Raw genomic sequence first — 24,311 nt, 5'->3', positions numbered from 1 at the left:
TCTTCTCATCACCCCATGGAACATTCTCCAAAATTGATCATATCCTGGGACACAAAACAAATATCAACAGAATCAAAAGAATTGAAATTTTACCTTGTATCTTCTCAGACCATAAGGCACTAAAGGTGGAACTCAACTCTAACAAAAATGCTCGACCCCACCCAAAGGCATGGAAATTAAACAATCTTCTGTTGAATAACAGATGGGTGCAGGAAGAAATAAAACAGGAAATCATTAACTTCCTTGAGCATAACAACAATGAAGACACAAGCTACCAAAACCTGTGGGATACTGCAAAAGCAGTTTTGAGAGGAAAATTCATCGCTTTAGATGCCTACATTCGAAAAACTGAAAGAGAGCACATCAACAATCTCACAAGAGATCTTATGGAATTGGAAAAAGAAGAACAATCTAAGCCTAAACTCAGTAGAAGAAAAGAAATATCCAAAATCAAATCAGAGATCAATGAAATTGAAAACAAAAGAATCATTCAGAAAATTAATGAAACAAGGAGTTGGTTTTTTGAAAAAATAAATAAAATAGATAAACCATTGGCCAGACTAACGAGGAATAGAAAAGTAAAATCTCTAGTAACCTCAATCAGAAATGATAAAGGGGAAATAACAACTGATCCCACAGAGATACAAGAGATCATCTCTAAATACTACCAGAAACTCTATGCCCAGAAATTTGACAATGTGAAAGAAATGGATCAATATTTGGAATCACACCCTCTCCCTAGACTCAGCCAGGAAGAAATAGAGCTCCTGAACAGACTAATTTCAAGCACTGAGATCAAAGAAACAATAAAAAAGCTTCCAACCAAAAAATGCCCTGGTCCAGATGGCTTTACTCCAGAATTCTATCAAACCTTCAAGGAAGAGCTTATTCCTGTACTGCAGAAATTATTCCAAAAAATTGAGGAAGAAGGAATCTTCCCCAACACATTCTATGAAGCAAACATCACCCTGATACCAAAACCAGGAAAAGACCCAAACAAAAAGGAGAATTTCAGACCAATCTCACTCATGAACATAGACGCAAAAATTCTCAACAAAATCCTAGCCAATAGATTACAGCTTATCATCAAAAAAGTCATCCATCATGATCAAGTAGGCTTCATCCCAGGGATGCAAGGCTGGTTTAACATACGCAAGTCTATAAACGTTATCCACCATATTAACAGAGGCAAAAATAAAGATCACATGATCCTCTCAATAGATGCAGAAAAAGCATTTGATAAAATCCAGCATCCTTTTCTAATTAGAACACTGAAGAGTATAGGCATAGGTGGCACATTTCTAAAACTGATTGAAGCTATCTATGACAAACCCACAGCCAATATTTTACTGAATGGAGTAAAACTGAAAGCTTTTCCTCTTAGAACTGGAACCAGACAAGGTTGTCCTCTGTCACCTTTACTATTCAACATAGTGCTGGAAGTTCTAGCCAATACAATTAGGCAAGACAAGGAAATAAAGGGAATCCAAATGGGAGCAGAGGAGGTCAAACTCTCCCTCTTTGCTGACGACATGATCTTATACTTAGAGAACCCCAAAGACTCAACCACAAGACTCCTAGAAGTCATCAAAAAATACAGTAATGTTTCAGGATATAAAATCAATGTCCACAAGTCAGTAGCCTTTGTGTACACCAATAACAGTCAAGATGAGAAGCTAATTAAGGACACAACTCCCTTCACCATAGTTTCAAAGAAAATCAAATACCTAGGAATATACCTAACGAAGGAGGTGAAGGACCTGTATAAAGAAAACTATGAAATCCTCAGAAAGGAAATAGCAGAGGATATTAACAAATGGAAGAACTTACCATGCTCATGGATGGGAAGAATCAACATTGTTAAAATGTCCATACTTCCCAAATCAATCTACCTATTCAATGCCATTCCTATCAAAATACCAACATCATACTTTCAAGATTTGGAAAAAATGATTCTGCGTTTTGTATGGAACTGGAAAAAACCCCGTATAGCTAAGGCAGTTCTCTGTAATAAAAATAAAGCTGGGGGCATCAGCATACCAGATTTTAGTCTGTACTACAAAGCCATAGTGCTCAAGACAGCATGGTACTGGCACAAAAACAGAGACATAGACACTTGGAATCGAATGGAAAACCAAGAAATGAAACTAACATCTTACAACCACCTAATCTTTGATAAACCAAACAAGAACATACCTTGGGGGAAAGACTCCCTATTCAATAAATGGTGTTGGGAGAACTGGATGTCTACATGTAAAAGACTGAAACTGGACCCACACCTTTCCCCACTCACAAAAATTGATTCTAGATGGATAAAGGACTTAAACTTAAGGCATGAAACAATAAAAACCCTCCAAGAAAGCATAGGAAAAACACTGGAAGATATTGGCCTGGGGAAAGACTTCATGAAGAAGACTGCCATGGCAATTGCAACAACAACAAAAATAAACAAATGGGACTTCATTAAACTGAAAAGCTTCTGTACTGCTAAGGAGACAATAACCAAAGCAAAGAGACAACCTACACAATGGGAAAGGATATTTGCATATTTTCAATCAGACAAAAGCTTGATAACTAGGATCTATAGAGAACTCAAAGTAATCCACATGAAAAAAGCCAACAATCCCTTATATCAGTGGGCAAGAGACATGAATAGAACTTTCTCTAAAGACGACAGACGAATGGCTAACAAACACATGAAAAAATGTTCATCATCTCTATATATTAGAGAAATGCAAATCAAAACAACCCTGAGATATCATCTAACCCCAGTGAGAATGGCCCACATCACAAAATCTCAAAACTGCAGATGCTGGCGTGGATGTGGAGAGAAGGGAACACTTTTACACTGCTGGTGGGACTGCAAACTAGTACAACCTTTCTGGAAGGAAGTATGGAGAATCCTCAAAGCACTCAAGCTAGACCTCCCATTTGATCCTGCAATCCCATTACTGGGCATCTACCCAGAAGGAAAAAAATCCTTTTATCATAAGGACACTTGTACTAGACTGTTTATTGCAGCTCAATTTACAGTCGCCAAAATGTGGAAACAGCCTAAATGCCCACCAACCCAGGAATGGATTAACAAGCTGTGGTATATGTATACCATGGAATACTATTCAGCCATTAAAAAAAATGGAGACTTTACATCCTTCGTATTAACCTGGATGGACGTGGAAGACATTATTCTTAGTAAAGCATCACAAGACTGGAGAAGCATGAATCCTATGTACTCAATTTTGATATGAGGACAATTAATGACAAGTATGGTTATGGGGGGGGAAACAGAAAGAGGGAAGGAGGGAGGTGGGTGGGGCCTTGGTGTGTGTCACACTTTATGGGGGCAAAACATGATTGCAAGAGGGACTTTACCTAACAATTGCAATCAGTGTAACCTGGCTTATTGTACCCTCAATGAATCCCCAACAATAAAAAAAAAAAAAAAAAAAAAAAACAATTTGTAAACATATGAGTTCATCATTATTTGAGATTTTTTTTTCTGTTTTAGTTATAAAACATATGAGCTACAAATATTCTAAACTATTAAGGTTTCCAAAATACAATTGTTTTAATTATTATATAATATATCCCATATCAACTTTAGTTATTAAATTATACCTTAAATCATTATATAATCTAAATAGTTATTATATAATTTATCACTAACTTCTTTAGTATCTCTTATGATCCACTCCAACCCATCTAGAATTACTATAAATTACATTTTAAATCTGACATTTGTAACTTTTTCTGGGCAATACCTTTCAGCAGACAGAGCCACGTGAATGTTGTACTTATTGTTCTTTGGTGTGGAATTTAACGTATATTCTTTGCCCTATCCTACATTTGGCAACTGTGCTGTATCATAAAGAACATTTACATGCTTTCCATAAACTTGAAACACAATTTTCTGTAGGAAATTTTCTTTTTTTTTTTTTATTTTTTTTTTTATTGTTGGGGATTCATTGAGGGTACAATAAGCCAGGTTACACTGATTGCAATTGTTAGGTAAAGTCCCTCTTGCAATCATGTCTTGCCCCCACAAAGTGTGACACACACCAAGGCCCCACCCACCTTCCTCCTTCCCTCTTTCTGTTCCCCCCCCATAACCATAATTGTCATTAATTGTCCTCATATCAAAATTGAGTACATAGGATTCATGCTTCTCCATTCTTGTGATGCTTTACTAAGAATAATGTCTTCCACGTCCATCCAGGTTAATACGAAGGATGTAAAGTCTCCATTTTTTTTAATGGCTGAATAGTATTCCATGGTATACATATACCACAGCTTGTTAATCCATTCCTGGGTTGGTGGGCATTTAGGCTGTTTCCACATTTTGGCAATTGTAAATCGAGCTGCAATAAACAGTCTAGTACAAGTGTCCTTATGATAAAAGGATTTCTTTCCTTCTGGGTGGATGCCCAGTAATGGGATTGCAGGATCGAATGGGAGGTCTAGCTTGAGTGCTTTGAGGTTTCTCCATACTTCCTTCCAGAAAGGTTGTACTAGTTTGTAGTCCCACCAGCAGTGTAAAAGTGTTCCCTTCTCTCCACATCCACGCCAGCATCTGCAGTTTTGAGATTTTGTGATGTGGGCCATTCTCACTGGGGTTAGATGATATCTCAGGGTTGTTTTGATTTGCATTTCTCTAATATATAGAGATGATGAACATTTTTTCATGTGTTTGTTAGCCATTCGTCTGTCGTCTTTAGAGAAAGTTCTATTCATGTCTCTTGCCCATTGATATAAGGGATTGTTGGCTTTTTTCATGTGGATTAATTTGAGTTCTCTATAGATCCTAGTTATCAAGCTTTTGTCTGATTGAAAATATGCAAATATCCTCTCCCATTGTGTAGGTGTCTCTTTGCTTTGGTTACTGTCTCCTTAGCTGTACAGAAGCTTTTCAGTTTAATGAAGTCCCATTTGTTTATTTTTGTTGTTGTTGCAATTACCATGGCAGTCTTCTTCATGAAGTCTTTCCCCAGGCCAATATCTTCCAGCGTTTTTCCTATGCTTTCTTGGAGGATTTTTATTGTTTCATGCCTTAAGTTTAAGTCCTTTATCCATCTTGAATCAATTTTTGTGAGTGGGGAAAGGTGTGGGTCCAGTTTCAGTCTTTTACATGTAGACATCCAGTTCTCCCAACACCATTTATTGAATAGGGAGTCTTTCCCCCAAGGTATGTTCTTGTTTGGTTTATCAAAGATTAGGTGGTTGTAAGATATTAGTTTCATTTCTTGGTGTTCAATTCAATTCCAAGTGTCTATATCTCTGTTTTTGTGCCAGTACCATGCTGTCTTGAGCACTATGGCTTTGTAGTACAGACTAAAATCTGGTATGCTGATGCCCCCAGCTTTATTTTTGTTACAGAGAACTGCTGTAGCTATACGGGGTTTTTTCCGGTTCCATACAAAACGCAGAATCATTTTTTCCAAATCTTGAAAGTACGATGTTGGTATTTTGATAGAAATGGCATTGAATAGGTAGATTGCTTTGGGAAGTATAGACATTTTAACAATGTTGATTCTTCCCATCCATGAGCATGGTATGTTCTTCCATTTGTTAATATCCTCTGCTATTTCCTTTCTGAGGATTTCATAGTTTTCTTTATAGAGGTCCTTCACCTCCTTCATTAGGTATATTCCTAGGTATTTCATTTTCTTTGAGACTATGGTGAAGGGAGTTGTGTCCTTAATTAGCTTCTCATCTTGACTGTTATTGGTGTACACAAAGGCTACTGACTTGTGGACATTGATTTTATATCCTGAAACATTACTGTATTTTTTGATGACTTCTAGGAGTCTTGTGGTTGAGTCTTTGGGGTTCTCTAAGTATAAGATCATGTCGTCAGCAAAGAGGGAGAGTTTGACCTCCTCTGCTCCCATTTGGATTCCCTTTATTTCCTTGTCTTGCCTAATTGTATTGGCTAGAACTTCCAGCACTATGTTGAATAGTAAAGGTGACAGAGGACAACCTTGTCTGGTTCCAGTTCTAAGAGGAAAAGCTTTCCGTTTTACTCCATTCAGTAAAATATTGGCTGTGGGTTTGTCATAGATAGCTTCAATCAGTGTTAGAAATGTGCCACCTATGCCTATACTCTTCAGTGTTCTAATTAGAAAAGGATGCTGGATTTTATCAAATGCTTTTTCTGCATCTATTGAGAGGATCATGTGATCTTTATTTTTGCCTCTGTTAATATGGTGGATAACATTTATAGACTTGTGTATGTTAAACCAGCCTTGCATCCCTGGGATGAAGCCTACTTAATCATGATGAATGACTTTTTTGATGATAAGGTGTAGTCTATTGGCTAAGATTTTGCTGAGAATTTTTGCGTCTATGTTCATGAGTGAGATTGGTCTGAAATTCTCCTTTTTGTTTGGGTCTTTTCCTGGTTTTGGTATCAGGGTGATGTTTGCTTCATAGAATGTGTTGGGGAAGATTCCTTCTTCCTCAATTTTTTGGAATAATTTCTGCAGTACAGGAATAAGCTCTTCCTTGAAGGTTTGATAGAATTCTGGAGTGAAGCCATCTGTAGGTAATTTTCCCAGCATTATTCTTCCAGATGATATGACCTGTTAAAATTCATTTCTGAAAAAATAAAAAATACTAAAAGCAAATAGAAATTTATCTACTGATCAGAGTATTTTATTTTGCCAGAGACTATTGATTTTCTTCTCAATATCCATTCTTCCCTTCTTCTCCATCAATGGAATTTTAATTTGTGATATCATCTATGTGATCAAAAGAAAAAAGAAAACAACAACCTCCCTTGCAGATAGATAGAGGTGGCCATGGGACATATTAACAGGCCAACTCCATGCAACTTGTTTGGGGGGCTTCTAGAGAAACTCCAGAAAAGGGGCATCTGACCCAGCTAAGATAGTCATTTTTGTCCTTTATTCTTCCTCTATTGTCCTTTAGACCTTGAGAAAAGAGTCAAAAGAATTGTAAACATCTTGGCCTCAACAATCTAAGCTACCGAGCCAATACCAAACAATCAGATTCTTTATTTCATAAGAAAAGTAAGCTGGGGTTCTGAACGTCTATGGAAAGAAGTATGGAGAATTTTCAAAGAACTGAAAGTCAACTTTCCATTTCATCCCACAATCCCATTACTAGGTATCTAACCAGAAGACAAAAAATCATTTTCCCACAAGGACATTTGTGCCAGAATGTTACTGCAACTCAGTTTGCAAACTGTGGTATATGTATACCGTAAAGTACCTATAGGTCCTGAGTTCAGGGAGGGTGACTGGTGGGATCTCACCTAATGGGCACAATGTGAGGGTGTTCAGCACACCCCCTGGGCAAAGGTCTCAACTACAACCTGAACTTTACTTTAGAAATGAAAACAATGGGGTGGCCCCTGTAGCTCAGTGGGTAGGGTGCCAACTAAATACACCCAGGCTGGCAGGTTTGAACCAAGCCTGGCCAGCTAAACAACAATGACAACTGCAACAAAAAAAAAAGCCCCAGGCATTGTGGAGGGCTCCTGTAGTCCCAGCTACTTGGGAGGCTGAGGCAAGAAAACTGCATAAGCACGAGAGTTTGAGGTTGCTGTGAGCTATGATGTCACAGCACTCTACTGATGGCGACATAGTGAGACCTGTCTCAAAAAAAAAAAAGAAAACAATGTACCCTAAACATTTGAACCCTCATAGTAACCTAAAATAAAAAAAATAATAATTTTTTTTTTTTTTTAAGAGAAGTAGTCTGGTTTCATGCAGCTGAATGGAACATCTAACAGAAATGTGTACCAACAAAGCTGTGTTTGTTATGAGAATCAAAAGAACAGCCCTGTTTTTTCACACATGGATTCTGTTAAATTTTAAATTACAGCACCTTATTAAAAGTCATTAGACAAATTCTATTTTATCTATATATGAAAATCTTTTGAAACAGTGAGACCCAAAAGAAGAGCACAGGGGACAGTATAAAAAGGCAAGAGCAAGGGTTAGAGGAAGGTTAGCCTCAAAGACAGAGCCCTTCACAAGGGAGCGAGGGATGAGAATTAGCAGAGTCCGACGGAGCTGTTTCTGAAAATAATGGCTACGTTAAAGGAAAGAAAAAACACTAAAGAAGGAAAAGACCAAGGACAGCATAGTCTTTGAAATATACAGAATGTTACAAAAGCTATGCTTTGTGCTATGCATCTGTTCTTTAAATGGCGGCTTCATTATTTTGTTGGAAATGTATTTATTCCCAGGATATTGGACAACTCATAAACACAAATTTTGGACTGATTTTCCTCATTCATGAGTATTTATTAAATGCCTACTAGGTGCCAGACACTAGTCTAGGCCCTGGAGATATCTTGGGGTGATAAACAACATGGCCAAAGCTTGTGACCTCAAGGCGCTTACAGCCCCAAGAGGAAGTAGATGGATGCAAACAATAAGTTAAACAGAGGTAGGGGCTGAAGAGGGAGAGGAGGAAGGTCCAGGAGCAGGTGCAAGTTTAGACAGGATAACATTTCATAAAGGTTTAAAGGAAGTAAGGAAACAATTCATGACAACTTATGTTGATATGTCACTATTTAGGGAAAGAACTTTCCAGGTAGGAGGGGTTCTGGTGGCAGGAGGAGGGTGACCAAGCAAAGGTATGAGGCTGAGAGCTTAGCTGACATGTCGGGTTCTGGGTACAGCTGGGGTAAGCACCAATTGTCAAACAATGTGACAGTGTCACATCTCAGGAACCATACTCCTTTGTTCGTCAGCGTATGTCCATAATGTAGAAAACTCACATTTGAGGGTGGCACCTGCGCCACAAAGGAGTGGGGCACTGGCCCCATATACTGGAGGTAGCGGGTTCAAACCCAGCCCTAGCCAAAAACTATAAAAAAAAAAAAAAAACTGGGGTGGCACCTATGGCTCAAGGAGTAGGGTGCAAGCCCTATACACCAGGGGTGGTGGGTTCAAACCCAGTCCCCACTAAAAAACGCAAAAACAAAACTCACATTTGACCCTCAGAGTTTCCAATGACATTTGAGGGAGTAAAGTGAAAATTGTTTCCCAATAGAAATGAACACAAATTTCATTGCCAAATAAATGAAAGAGTAAAGTTCTCAGTTATATTTTAAAACTTATGTTTACCAAGCATTTAAATGGACAGTGTAACCACATTTTTAAAAGAGAGATTTCTCATATGGAATGTTTCATAAAACAATAACAGCAATAGAATTCTTGATATGGCATAAGAAAACTTGCTTTAAATAACTGGTCATAAGAAACTATATTCTAACATTGTTATTAATTTGATGGCAGTCAAATATTTCTTGTATATTTTAAATCTCGGGCTTTCAAAAATGTGCTACACATATTATGTACTAAGTTCAACCTTTAGAAGATTTTTGTTCTGTGATACAAGTAATTTTCTGAAAGAGTATTGCTTGTGTGAAGAAAATTAAGCATCTTGCTCAATTTTGGAGTATGTCTGAAAAAGCATATCTTAGAAGGGTTATATTCTTAGGGGTCAGAAATAGTAGATTGAGGTTTTTAATGTGTATCTAATGGAAATTTTATTTTGATAGGCTTTATATCACTCTGGTTGCCCCCACTGAAATGGAGATATAAACATACTAAAATCTGCCACATTAAAATGTTAAACTTGTTGCTCTAAAATGAATATCTATATACTTGGGGTGAACATTTATCCTCTTATATCCACAGAGAATATGATTGAGTCCAAAACATCCAGCTAGAGAATTCAATTACCTTTGGAAAAGCTGCTATCAAAGAAAGATCTTGCAGAGTACCTTGTCCTGCAGAAGAGTGGCCCCAAGAGGCCACCATCACCTCTTCACAGCTCAGAAAACCACAGTAGGCCTCATGCCACCTTCTTCAGATACTCCTGGCATTCTAGAAGAGGAGAGAATGAATTTTTGGTGTGTTTGTGCTTATTTTAAAACCATTTAATTAATCTCCTTTATAGGTCCATAAGTTCCAGTATTCCAAGTAAGTAAACGATGATGATTGTCTCTTTTATAGGTAATTATCCTAAAAAAGTAATCATAGCATGCTCTTGTATAGTGCTTACATCAGCAGGTACTATTTCAAATACTCTATAAAACTATTACTTCGTTCAATCCTTCTGGCAACCAGAGGAGGTAAGTGCCATTATCATTTTACAGACAAAGAAACTCAACATTAAAACTCAGTAACTGGCCTAGCATCTCACAACTGATAAATAATACAGCCAAGATTCAGACTTGGCAGTGGGGGCTCCAGATTCTGGACTCTTAACCATGATGGGGGTTAACCCAACTGTTCTTGGTGCTGTGTTCTCTTCAAGTGAATTACAGATACAAAATGCCACTGCTATTCTACGGATATGTAACTGACAGTGTACTTACTCCATGACAAAAAAAGTGAGACATAAATCCACCAGAACATATCTAACACAACTGATGTGTAAACAACAGTTAAATAAGCCAACCATGTAGAATAAAAACTCCATATGCTTAGAGGAAAAACTAAGGAAAAATAAGCCAACCATGTAGAATAAAAACTCCTATGCTTAGTTTCCTCTAAACTCCTTATGTTTAGAGGAAAACTCCTACATCGAGGTTACTAGCAAAGGGTTCAAAGTTAGAGTGGGTTTTGAAGTGTCCTTGATAAGGGATGAATAGGGCGCGCCTGTGGCTCAGTGAGTAGGGCGCCGGCCCCATATACCGAGGGTGGTGGGTTCAAATCCAGCCCCAGCCAAATTGCAACAAAAAAATAGCCGGGCATTGTGGCAGGCGCCTGTAGTCCCAGCTACTTGGGAGGCTGAGGCAAGAGAATCGCCTAAACCCAGGAGTTGGAGGTTGCTGTGAGCTGTGATGCCATGGCACTCTACTGAGGGTGATAAAATAAAACTCTGTCTCTTAAAAAAAAAAAAAAGAAAAGGGATGAATAAGATTTGAAAAGGAGAAAGGCACAGAAGGAAAGGTCAGCTTGAGCCAAGGACATAAAGAAAGAAAGCAAAGTTCTGTTAACAGCACAGAAAATCACATCAGCGGCTGGAGAAGCAGATTTATTAACACCAGGTGATGGGCTAAGCGTTCTTTGAGCGTCTTAGAAAAAAATTAAGTATTTAAATTAAGCCTATTACTATTACTTCTGCTGATGGATTTTTCTTTTACCCAATTCTAATTTTCTTTCCTTTTTTTTTTTTTTTTGAGACAGAGTCTCACTATGTCACCCTCAGTAGAGTGACGTGGCATCACAGTCATAGAACCTCAAACTCTTGAGCTTAAGCAACTCTCTTGCCTCAGCCTCCCAACTAGCTGAGAGTACAGGCATCTGCCACAATGCCCAACTATTTTTTTCTTCTAGTTGTCAATGTTATTTAGCAGGCCTGAGTTGGGTTCGAACCCACCAACCCTGGTGCATGTAGCCAGCACTCTACCAGGCTACATGCACTGAGCCCCAATTCTAATTTTCAAGTCAGAGGAATTGCTGGTTCTCTTGAAAACTAGACCTTTGGCTTCAGATAATTCAATCACAGAATCAGACAAAATCAGAGCTGTGATCCCATCAAACCCTGACACCTACATGCTGTGTGACCTCGAAAGAGTTACTCAAATTCTTAAACTTCAGTTTCCTTCTCTGTACTATGGGAAAAATAGTACCTCTCTCATTTGGTATGCTGAGAGAATTAAAATGAGATAACATCCATCATTCACTGAATATCAGTAATAGGGCTTGGCCACGGCAGGCTCAGAATGAGCAGGGTCCTCTCACTCCCCCTACTCCTTCCCTACGCACTTACACACACTAGTACTTCTAAGAGGATTCTTTAGACCCTTGTAGTCCACTCTCAGTTTAGAATGGATAAAAGCAAAGCAAATAATGTATAGTTCTAATAATCTAAAGATAGGACATTGGCTGTGTTTAATTTTAACTTTGAGCTTGCTAGAGTGGAAATTCTCATTCCTTCCACTGACTGTGACCACCACTGAAACTGCCACTAGAGAAAGCACCTGGGCTCACTTGAAAACACTCTTGCCGGTTCACTCTCAAGGAGGCCCAACCACTGACTCCCAGACTCCCTGGGCCTCAGTTTATTTCAGACGCTCTCCTCCTTCCAGAGCACTCACAATCACCACCACCCCCAAGAACAGCCCCGTTCTGCTCCTGCCAACCCTCTGGAACGGTGAAGATGCTTCAGGGCATTTTGTAAATTGAATCTACAAAGGAAGAATGAAGAACAAAAACAATATTCCAGATAATATTGACAAAGAAATCTCTCACTGATTTAAAAAAAAAAAATGGAGATCACTGACAATGGTTCCGTGTGACCCACCGCCAAACACTATTAGCTCCATCTGGCTCAGCGGCTCAGACTGGGGCCCTAGACAACGGCCAAAGTTCTCCACACTCCCGCTCAGGCCTTCCCCAAGGCAGTTCAACTCAGTGCCAAGTCCAAGGACATCAAAACGGTTCACAGTCACTCTTCAGCCAAGAGCACACTAAGAACTGATAAAGGACAACGGCCCATCTGAGTCACGGTACCAAGACTTAAGGTCCCGCAAATAGTTTTGAGGCTGCATTGTTTCATATTCTTCTGGATCTTCTTATTTGAGCTCCTACGTGCCTAGGTATTGCCCCCTTCTTTCTGGCAGGAAGAAGAGGAAACTGCAAGGAGTGAATACAGATGTTGCTGAGACTTCAAGCCAGAATAGAAGTAGCAATAGGATCGAACAGAAACCAGCTGAAAACAAGACAGAACCACTTTGCTCCACCACACCAGACAGGGCCCCAGTTTCTCAGGCCACAACACTGTACGGGCCCTCGATAAAAACCCAGGGGAAAAACCAAAGGGAGTAAAATAACCATGGGGCGGAATCAGCGGAAAAACTCTGGTAACATGAATAACCAGAATAGATCAACCCCCCCAAGAAAAGATACGGCAGATGTGATTGAAGATCCCATTCATAAACAACTGGCTGAGATGTCAGAAATCGAATTCAGAATTTGGATTGCAGACAAGATTAATAAAATGGAATTAGGAATCTGAGGAGAAATTCAAAAATTGTCTCAAGAATTTAACGAATTTAAAGACAAAACCACCAAAGACTTAGACACACTGAAGCAAGAACTTACAGCCCTAAAAGATATGAAAAATACAGTAGAATCCCTCAATAACAGAATGGAGCAAGCAGAAGAAAGGATTTCTGACATTGAAGATAAAGTCTTCGAACGCTCCCAATCTCTCAAAGAGGAAGAGAAATGGAGAGCAAAAACGGATCACTCACTCAGAGAACTCTCAGATAATTCGAAAAAAAGCAACATAAGGATTATAGGGATTTCTGAGAACAATGAAGTGGCCTCCGAGGGCACAGAGGCCCTTCTGCATGAAATTATGAAAGAAAATTTTCCAGACATGCCTAGAGAATCTGAAATTCAGATAGCAGACAGCTTCAGAACCCCAGCACGATTCAACCCCAATAAGTCATCCCCCAGACATATCATAATTAACTTCACTAAAGTTAACATGAAAGAGAAGATTCTCAAAGCAGCCTGGCGAAAGAAAACTATAACGTACAAAGGTAAGAATATTAGAATAACTGAAGATCTCTCTGCTGAAACTTTTCAAGCCCGAAGAGGCTGGTCATCAACTTTTAATCTCCTAAAGCAAAAAAACTTTCAACCCAGGATCTTGTATCCAGCTAAACTGAGTTTCATTTGTGATGGAGAAATTAAATACTTCAATGACATTCATATGTTGAAAAAATTTGCCATAAGTAAACCAGCTCTTCAGGATATTCTCAGACCTATCCTCCACAATGACCAACCCAATCCTATACCACAAAAGTAAACTCACTCAGAAACTTCGGATCAAACTCCAACTTCCACACTGGCGAAAGAATTAAAAATGTCCACTGGACCTTTGAAAAACTCGATACCCAAAATTCCACCAGACTTATCAATACTCTCCATCAATGTGAATGGCTTAAACTGTCCTCTAAAGAGGCATAGGTTAGCTGACTGGATACAAAAACTCAAGCCAGATATTTGTTGCATACAAGAGTCACATCTCAACTTAAAAGACAAATACAGACTCAGGGTGAAAGGATGGTCATCCATATTTCAGGCAAATGGTAATCAGAAAAAAGCAGGTGTTGCAATTTTATTTGCAGATACAGTAGGCTTTAAACCATCAAAAGTAAGGAAGGACAAGAATGGTCACTTCATATTTGTTAAGGGTAATACTCAATATGATGAGATCTCAATTATTAATATCTATGCACCCAACCAGAATGCACCTCAATTTATAAGAGAAACTCTAACAGACATGAGTAACTTGATTTCCTCCAGCTCCATAATCGTCGGAGATTTCAACACTCCCTTGGCAGTGTTAGATCGATCCTCCAGAAAGAAGCTGAGCAAAGAAATCTTAGATTTAAACCTAACCATCCAATATTTAGATTTAGCAGACATCTACAGAACATTTCACCCCAACAAAACTGAATACACATACTTCTCGTCAGCCCACGGAACTTACTCCAAAATTGACCACATTTTAGGTCACAAGTCTAACCTCAGTAAATTTAAAGGAATAGAAATTATTCCATGCATCTTCTCGGACCATCATGGAATAAAACTTGAATTGAGTAACACAAGGAGTCTGCATACCCATACAAAAACATGGAAGTTAAATAACCTTATGCTGAATGATAGCTGGGTCAGAGATGAGATTAAGAAAGAAATCGCCAATTTTTTGGAACAAAACGACAATGAAGACACAAACTATCAGATCCTCTGGGACACCGCAAAGGCAGTTCTAAGAGGGAAATTTATAGCACTGCAAGCCTTCCTCAAGAGAACGGAAAGAGAGGAAGTTAACAACTTAATGGGACATCTCAAGCAACTGGAAAAGGAAGAACATTCCAAGCCCAAACCCAGTAGAAGAAAAGAAATAACCAAAATTAGAGCAGAATTAAATGAAATTGAAAACAAAAGAATAATACAACAGATCAATAAATAAAAAAGCTGGTTTTTTGAAAAGGTCAATAAAATAGATAAACCTCTGGCCAACCTAATCAGGAAATAAAGAGTAAAATCTCTAATATCATCAATCAGAAACAACAAAGACGAAATAATCACAGACTCATCAGAAATCCAAAAAATCCTTAATGAATATTACAAGAAACTTTATTCTCAGAAATATGAAAATCTGAGGGAAATAGACCGATACTTGGAAGCACGCCACCTTCCAAGACTTAACCAGAATCAAGTAGAAATGTTGAACAGACCCATATCAAGTTCAGAAATAGCATCAACTATACAAAACCTCCCTAAAAAGAAAAGCCCGGGACCAGATGGTTTCACGTCAGAATTCTACCAAACCTTTAAAGAGGAATTAGTACCTATATTACTCAACCTGTTCCAAAATGTAGAAAAAGAAGGAAGACTACCCAACACGTTCTATGAAGCAAACATCACCCTGATCCCCAAACCAGGAAAAGACCCAACAAGAAAAGAAAATTATAGACCAATATCACTAATGAATATAGATGCAAAAATATTCAACAAGATCCTAACAAACAGAATCCAGCAACACATCATACAAATTATACATCATGACCAAGTTGGTTTTATCCCAGGGTCTCAAGGCTGGTTCAATATACGTAAATCTATAAATGTAATTCAGCACATAAACAAATTAAAAAACAAAGACCATATGATTCTCTCAATTGATGCAGAAAAAGCTTTTGATAATATCCAGCATCCCTTCATGATCAGAACACTCAAGAAAATTGGTCTAGAAGGGACTTTTCTTAAACTGATAGAGGCTATCTACAGCAAACCCACAGCCAATATCATACTGAATGGAGTTAAATTGGAATCATTTCCACTCAGATCAGGAACCAGACAAGGCTGCCCATGGTCTCCATTGCTTTTCAACATTGTAATGGAAGTTTTAGCCACCGCAATTAGGGAAGAAAAGGCGATCAAGGGTATCCATATAGGGTCAGAAGAGATCAAACTTTCGCTCTTCGCAGATGATATGATTGTGTATCTGGAAAACACTAGGGACTCTACGACAAAACTCCTAAAAGTGATCAAGGAATACAGCAGCATCTCAGGTTACAAAATCAACATTCATAAATCGGTAGCCTTTATATACACCAACAACAGTCAAATTGAAAAAGCAGTTAAGGACTCTATCCCATTCACAGTAGTGCCAAAGAAGATGAAATATTTGGGAATTTACCTAACAAAAGACGTGAAAGATCTCTATGAGGAGAACTATGAAACTCTAAGAAAAGAAATAGCTGAAAATGTTAACAAATGGAAAAACATACCATGCTCATGGCTGGGAAGAATCAACATTATCAAAATGTCCATACTACCCAAAGCAATATATAATTTCAACTCACTCCCTATTAAAGCTCCACTGTCATATTTTAAAGATCTTGAAAAAACATTACTTCGTTTTATATGGAATCAGAAAAAACCTCGAATAGCCAAGACATTACTCAGAAATAAAAACAAAACAGGAGGAATCACACTACCAGACCTCAGACTTTACTACAAATCGATAGTGATCAAAACAGCATGGTATTGGCACAAAAACAGAGAAGTAGATATCTGGAACAGAATAGAGAACCAAGAGATGAATCCAGCTACTTACCGCTATTTGATTTTTGACAAGCCAATTAAAAATATTCAGTGGGGAAAAGATTCCCTATTTAACAAATGGTGCTGGGTGAACTGGCTGGCAACCTGCAGAAGACTGAAATTGGACCCACACCTTTCACCATTAACTAAGATAGACTCTCATTGGATTAAAGATTTAAACTTAAGACATGAAACTATAAAAATACTAGAGGAGAATGCAGGGAAAACCCTTGAAGAAATTGGTCTGGGTGAGTATTTCATGAGGAAAACCCCCGGGCAATTGAAGCAGCTTCAAAAATACACTACTGGGACTTGATCAAACTAAAAAGCTTCTGCACAGCTAAGAACACAGTAAGCAGAGCAAGCAGACAGCCCTCAGAATGGGAGAAGATATTTGCAGGGTATATCTCTGACAAAGGTTTAATAACCAGAATCCACAGAGAACTCAAACGCATCAGCAAGAAAAAAACAAGGGATCCCATCGCAGGCTGGGCAAGGGATTTGAAGAGAAACTTCTCTGAAGAAGACAGGCGCAAGGCCTTCAGACATATGAAAAAATGCTCATCATCTTTAATCATCAGAGAAATGCAAATCAAAACTACCTTGAGATATCATCTAACTCCAATGAGACTAGCCTATATCACAAAATCTCAAGACCAGAGATGTTGGCGTGGATGCGGAGAAAAGGGAACACTTCTGCACTGCTGGTGGGAATGCAAATTAATACATTCCTTTTGGAAAGATATATGGAGAACACTCAGAGATCTAAAAATAGATCTGCCATTCAATCCTGTAATTCCTCTGCTGGGCATATACCCAGAAGACCAAAAATCACAACATAACAAAGATATTTGTACCAGAATGCTTATTGCAGCCCAATTCATAATAGCTAAGTCATGGAAAAAGCCCAAGTGCCCATCGATCCACGAATGGATTAATAAATTGTGGTATATGTATACCATGGAATACTACGCAGCCTTAAAGAAAGATGGAGACTTTACCTCTTTCATGTTTACATGGATGGAGCTGGAACATATTCTTCTTAGTAAAGTATCTCAAGAATGGAAGAAAAAGTACCCAATGTACACAGCCCTACTATGAAACTAATTTGGGACTCTCACATGAAAGCTATAACCCAGCTACAACTTAACAATAGGGGGAAGTGGGAAAGGGGTGGGTGGTTAGAGGGAGGGGGATCGGTGGGATCACACCTGTGGTGCATATTACAGGGGTATTTGCGAAACTTGGTAAATGTAGAATGTAAATGTTTTGGCACAGTAACTGAGATAACGCCGGAAAGGCTATGTTAACCACTGTGATAAAAATGTGTCAAATGGTTTATGAAGCGAGTGTATGATACCCCATGATCATATCAATGTATACAGTTATGATTTAATTAAAAAAATAATAAAAAATAATAATAAAATAAAAAAATCAAAATAAATAAAAAATAAATGAATCTCAACTCAGATATGTTGAATACTGAATAAAATTTACTGAAGGATAGCTCAGCCATTAATTTCACTCTTTCAATATAGACAATTAGGTGGCACCTGTAGCTCAGTGGTTAGGGCACCCTCCACAAACACTGAGGTTGTCAGGTTCAAACCAAGCCTGAGCCAGTTAAAAAGCAATGAATGACAGAATCATAGACAAGTTGGCTGACTGAAGCCAGCTTTCCACACAGGCTCCCATCCAGAAGGAGAGTTAAAGGACAGAAATTTAACAAGTAACCTGGTGGATTAGAGCTGCACCAAGAGAGAAGGTTGAAGAACGCACGTCAACCCTGCTGAGGTGAGCTGCAACCCCAAAGATACAAACAAAAGGTACAAAACCCATCACCAAGTGGATGGGAGTCCCCTTCCCCATGATAACGGCTCGGAGTGCTCCACAAACAACCAAACAGAATTCAAAGGTCCTCCCACTACACTCCATGGGAGAGACCCTCTAAAAACTGGGCCTACCTCCCCTACTAGGGTGCCATGGCATTCTCCGGCCAGGCATAAAACTGTATAAAACTGTATATGCTCTCTACCTGCAATTCTGAACTCCCAGCATGCCCCTCCACTGTCACTCTGAGGTCTGGAGGCCTGTCCCCCAGGAGTTCAGATTCTTGGGTGATTTCTTGAGGGGTGTGGACAGGGCCTAGACTGCAGCTGGTCAGTGGTGATTCTGTGGCATGGGAGTGAGGAGAGGACAGTTGGCTGAGAGGGAACCACACCAGAGCGGCAGTATCCCAAGGCAAAAAGCAGCAGCTGTTTTTTGGCAACAATAGGGCTCACTCCTGGATATTCCAAAGCCACACCCCCGGTCTCCCTGGGCAACCAGAGGAGGCCGGGCATCTTCTCAGGTGGCAACTACCGCGAAACAGATCTGGGACAAAAACGCAGGCCCTGTGAGTAAAGGGTTTGCCTGAGGGGGGTACCGGCCTGGGTGGAGCGCAGGGACTAGAAACAAACACACAAAGCCGGGAAGTTCTCAGTGTGGGGCTGACTCAGAGGACTACTTTACTGAGCCTAAGATGCACCTGGCCCTCAGGGGATGGTCAGCCTATAGACAAAGGAAGGCAGGAGGTTAGAACTGACAGCTAACCAAATACAAACCTGCAGGAGTAAAGACAGGGCCTGAGGAGCAGTCTCTGGGAACTCAAAACAGCTTCTCTTCTGCAGGGGAATTTAGCAGGGACAGAAACAAATTCCCACAAAGTTGTTCTGTTCTGTTCTGTCAGTAACATCAATCAGGGGCAGGGCTAGAACTGAGTGAACAGCCCCCAGCCTCCATCAAGCTCCAGAGATTGTCAGGCCACACCTCCCCCTGCTGGATAGAGGCAGAGTGCAGTGGCCTGGCTGAACAGATATAGATTTCCTTGTGATTTAGGCAGGTGCAAACCCCTGGAGTGTCTGTTCACTAGAGGCAACTGGGTCACAGCCCTGCAGGGTTATCAGTGACTGGGTGTGACAGAGGTGCAAGGTGGGGAAGGAGGCATCAACCTTCCCAGACTAATTTATTTGCTGGGTGGGTCCTCCTGACTCCACAGAGCACTGGAGCAAGCCATATCTGAGTTATTACCAGAGCCCTGCAATCCAGTTGCCAGAGACCTTTTAAACTCTCCCACCTGAGACAGGTGCTGACTGAGACAATTGATTTGGACGTTTTGAACTGAGCCAATCACCTGAGGACTATTCAAGTGGTGCCCTGGGTATGTGGCTGTAGGAAGATTTGATTTTCCTTTTCTAATTGTTGCCTGTGGGGAACAGGGTGACTTAATTGCTGGTATTTCTCCACAGCTGAGACTTCAACCCAGAGCAACTGTTTCACTAGGGTCGAATAGAAACCAGCTGAAAACAAGACAGAACCGCTTAGCCCCACCACACCAAACAGGTCCCCAGTTTCTATGACCATAGCACTGTATGGGTCCTTGACAAAGATCCAGGGGAAAAATCAAACGGTGTAAAATAAACATGGGGCAGAATCAGCAAAAAAACTCTGGAAACATGAATAACCAGAATAGATCAAACCCCCCCCCCCCCGCCACAACCAACACCAAGGAAAGATATGGCAGATGTAACTGAAGATCCCATTCATAAACAGCTGACCGAGATGTCAGAAATCAAATTCAGAATTTGGATTGCAAATAAGATTAATAAAATGGAGGAAAATTTGGAATTAGAAATTCGAGCAATTCAAAAGTTGTCTCAAGAATTTAACGAAATTAAAGACAAAACCACCAAAGATTTTGATGCACTGAAGCAATAATTTGCATCCCTCAAAGATCTGAAAAATACAGTAGAATCCCTCAGTAACAGAGTGAAGCAAGCAGAAGAAAGGAGTTCTGACATTGAAGACAAAGCCTTTGAACGCTCCCAAACTCTCAAAGAGGAAGAGAAATACACAGCAAAAATGGATCATTCTCTCAGAGAGCTCTGGGATAATTCAAAGAAGGCTAATCCACCTCATTGATATCCCTGAGAGTGATGAAGTGGTCTCGCAAGGCACACAGGCTCTTCTCCATGACATTATGAAAGAGAATTTTCCAGATATGCCAAGAGATTCTGAAATTCAGATAGCAGACAGTTTCAGAACTCCAGCACAATTCAATCAGAATAAGACATCCCCCAGGCATATCATAATTAACTTTACTAAAGATAAAATGAAGGAGAAAATTCTGAAAGCAGCCAGATATAAGAAATCCATTACCTAAAAAGGGAAGAATATTAGAATGACTGCAGATCTCTCTGCTGAAACTTTTCAAGCCAGAAGAGGGTGGTCATTGAATTTTAATCTCCTAAAGCAAAATAACTTTCAACCCAAGATCCTCTATCCAGCTAAAATGAGTTTCATTTATGATGGAGAAATTAAATACTTTCATGACATTCATAACTAAACCAGCTCTTCAGGATATTCTCAGACCTATCCTCCATAATGACCAGCCCAATCCTCAACCACAAAAGTTAACTCATGCAGAAACTTTTGATCAAACTCCAACTTGCACAGTGGCAAAAAAATTAAAAATGTCCACTGGACATTTGAAAAACTCGATACCCAAAATTTAACCAGACTTATCAATGTTGCCCATTAATGTGAACAGCTTAAACTATCCTCTAAAGAGGCACAGGTTAGCTGACTGGATACAAAAACTCAGGCCACATATTTACTGCATACAAGAGTCACATCTTACCTTAAAAGATAAATATAGACTCAGGGTGAAAGGATGGTTGTCCATATTTCAGGCAAATGGTAATCTGAAAAAAGCAGGTGTTGCAATTCTATTTGCAGACACAATAGGCTTTAAACCAAAAAAAAGTAAAGAAGGATAAGAATGGTCACTTCATATTTCTTAATACTCAATGTGATGAGATTTCTTAATACTCAATATGATGAGATTTCAATTATTAATATTTATGCACCCAACCAGAATGTGCCTCAATTTATAAAAGAAACTCTAACAGACATGAGCAATTTGATTTCCTCCAGCTCCATAATAGTTGGAGATTTCAACACTCCTTTGGCAGTGCTGGACAGATCCTCCAATAAGAAGCTAAGCAAAGAAATTTTAGATTTAAACCTAATCATCCAACATTTGGATTTAGGAAACATCTATAGAACATTTCATCCAAAAAAAACTGAATACACATACTTCTCATCAGCCCATGGAACATACTTCAAAATTGATCACATCTTACGTCACAAGTCTAACCTCAGTAAATTTAAAAATTATTAGAATTATTAGAAATTATTCCTTGCATCTTCTCAGCCCACCATGGAATAAAAGTTGAAGTCAGTAACACCAGAAATCTGCATACTCATACTTACCTGGCAGGGGACATACCATGATCACGAAGGTGGTTTTCCCAGGGCGAGGCTTATCCATTGCACTCCGGATGTGCTGACCCCTGCGATTTCCCCAAATGTGGGAAACCAGACTGCATAATTTGTGGTAGTGGGGGACTGCGTTTGCGCTCTCCCCTGTTAAAAAAAAAGAAAAAGAAATCTGCATACTCATACAAAAACATGGAAGTTAAATAACCTTATGCTGAATGATAGCTGGGTCAGAGATGAGATCAAGAAGGAAATTGCCAAATTTTTGGAACAAAACGATGCAGACACGAATTATCAGAACCTCTGGGATACCGGAAAGGCAGTCCTAAGAGGGAAATTTATAGCACTGCAAGCCTTCCTCAACAGAACGAAAAGAGAGGAAGTTAACAACATGATGGGACATCTCAAGCAACTGGAAAAGGAAGAACATTCCAACCCCAAACCCAGTAGAAGGAAAGAAATAACCATAATTAGAGCAGAATTAAATAAAATTGAAAATAAAAAAATTATACAACAGATCAACAAACCAAAAAGTTGGTTTTTTGAAAAGGTCAATAAAATAGATAAACCTTTGGCTAACCTAACCAGGAAAAAAAGAGTAAAATCTCTAATCTCATCAATCAGAAACAACAAAGACAAAATAACAACAGACTCCTCAGAAATTCAAAAATCCTTAATGAATATTATAAGAAACTTTATTCTCAGAAATATGAAAATCTGAAGGAAATTGACCAATACTTGGAAGCACGTCACCTTCCAAGATTTAGCCAGAATCAAGTAGAAATGTTGAACAGGCCAATATCAAGTTTGGAAATAGCATCAACCGTACAAAACCTCCCTAAAAAGAAAAGCCCGGGACCAGATGGCTTCATGTCAGAATTCTACCAAACCTTTAAAGAAGAACTAGTACCTATATTATTCAACCTGTTACAAAAGATAGAAAACGAAGGAAGATTACCCAAAACGTTCTATGAAGCAAACATCACACTGATCCCCAAACCAGGAAAAGACCCAACAAGAAAAGAAAATTATAGACCAATATCACTAATGGATATAGATGCAAAAATATTCAACAAGATCCTAACAAACAGAATTCAGCAACACATCAAACAAATTATACATCATGACTAAGTCGGTTTTATCCCAGGGTCTCAAGGCTGATTCAACATACATGAATCTATAAGTATAATTCAGCACATAAACAAATTAAAAAACAAAGACCATATGATTCTCTCAATTGAGGCAGAAAAAGCTTTTGATAATATCCAGCATCCCTTCATGGTCAGAATACTTAAGAAAATTGGTATACAAGGGACATTTCTTAAACTGATAGAGGCCATCTACAGCAAACCCACAGCCAATATCATATTAAATGGAGTTACATTGAAATCATTTCCACTCAGATCAGGAACCAGACAAGGCAGCCCATTGTCTCCACTGCTCTTTAACATTGTAATGGAAGTTTTAGCCATTACAATTAGGGAAGAAAAGGCGATCAAGGGTATCCATACAGGGTCAGAAGAGATCAAACTTTCACTCTTCGCAGATGATATCATTGTATATCTAGAAAACACCAGGGATTCTACTACAAAACTCTTAGAAGTGATCAAGGAATACAGCAGCATCTCAGGTTACAAAATCAACATTCGTAAATTGGTAGCCTTTATATATACCAACAATAGTGAAGCTGAAAAAACACTTAAGGACTCTATTCCATTCACAGTAGTGCCAAAGAAGATGACATATTTGGGAGTTTATCTAACAAAGGACGTGAAAGATCTCTATAAAAAGAACTATGAAACTCTAAGAAAAGAAATAGCTGAAAATGTTAACAAATGGAAAAACATACCATGCTCATGGCTGGGAAGAATCAACATTGTTAAAATGTCCATACTACCCAAAGCAATCTACAATTTTAATGCAATCCCTGTTAAAGCTCCACTGTCATACTATAAAGATCTTGAAAAAACAATACTTCGTTTTATATGGAATCAGAAAAAAACCTCCAATAGCCAAGACATTACTCAGAAATAAAAACAAAGCAGGAGGAATCACACTACCAGACCTCAGACTATACTATAAATTGATAGTGATCAAAACAGCATGGTACTGGCACAAAAACAGAGAAGTAGATGTCTGGAACAGAATAGAGAACCAAGAAATGAATCCAGCTACTTACTGTTATTTGATCTTTGACAAGCCAATTAAAAACATTCAGTGGGGAAAAGATTCCCTATTTAACAAATGGTGCTAGGTGAACTGGCTGGCAACCTGCTGAAGACTGAAACTGGACCCATACCTTTCACCATAACTAAGATAGACTCTCACTGGATTAAAGATTTAAACTTAAGACACGAAACTATAAAAATACTAGAAGAG

At 38.9% G+C, this 24,311-nt stretch overlaps 1 non-coding gene across 1 annotated transcript; it reads left to right on the top strand.

The window, feature by feature from the left end:
- The first annotated feature begins 21,918 nt into the window (after positions 1–21,918).
- Positions 21,919–22,082, top strand: LOC128589517 (U1 spliceosomal RNA). Its single transcript, XR_008381075.1, has one exon. It is a non-coding gene; the product is annotated as a U1 spliceosomal RNA (small nuclear RNA).
- The last annotated feature ends 2,229 nt before the right edge of the window (positions 22,083–24,311 follow it).

The sequence above is a fragment of the Nycticebus coucang genome, chromosome 6, assembly GCF_027406575.1.
Source record: "Nycticebus coucang isolate mNycCou1 chromosome 6, mNycCou1.pri, whole genome shotgun sequence".
In the NCBI taxonomy this organism is placed as follows: Eukaryota; Metazoa; Chordata; class Mammalia; order Primates; family Lorisidae; genus Nycticebus; species Nycticebus coucang.
This window is presented reverse-complemented; position numbering and strand designations above follow the sequence as displayed.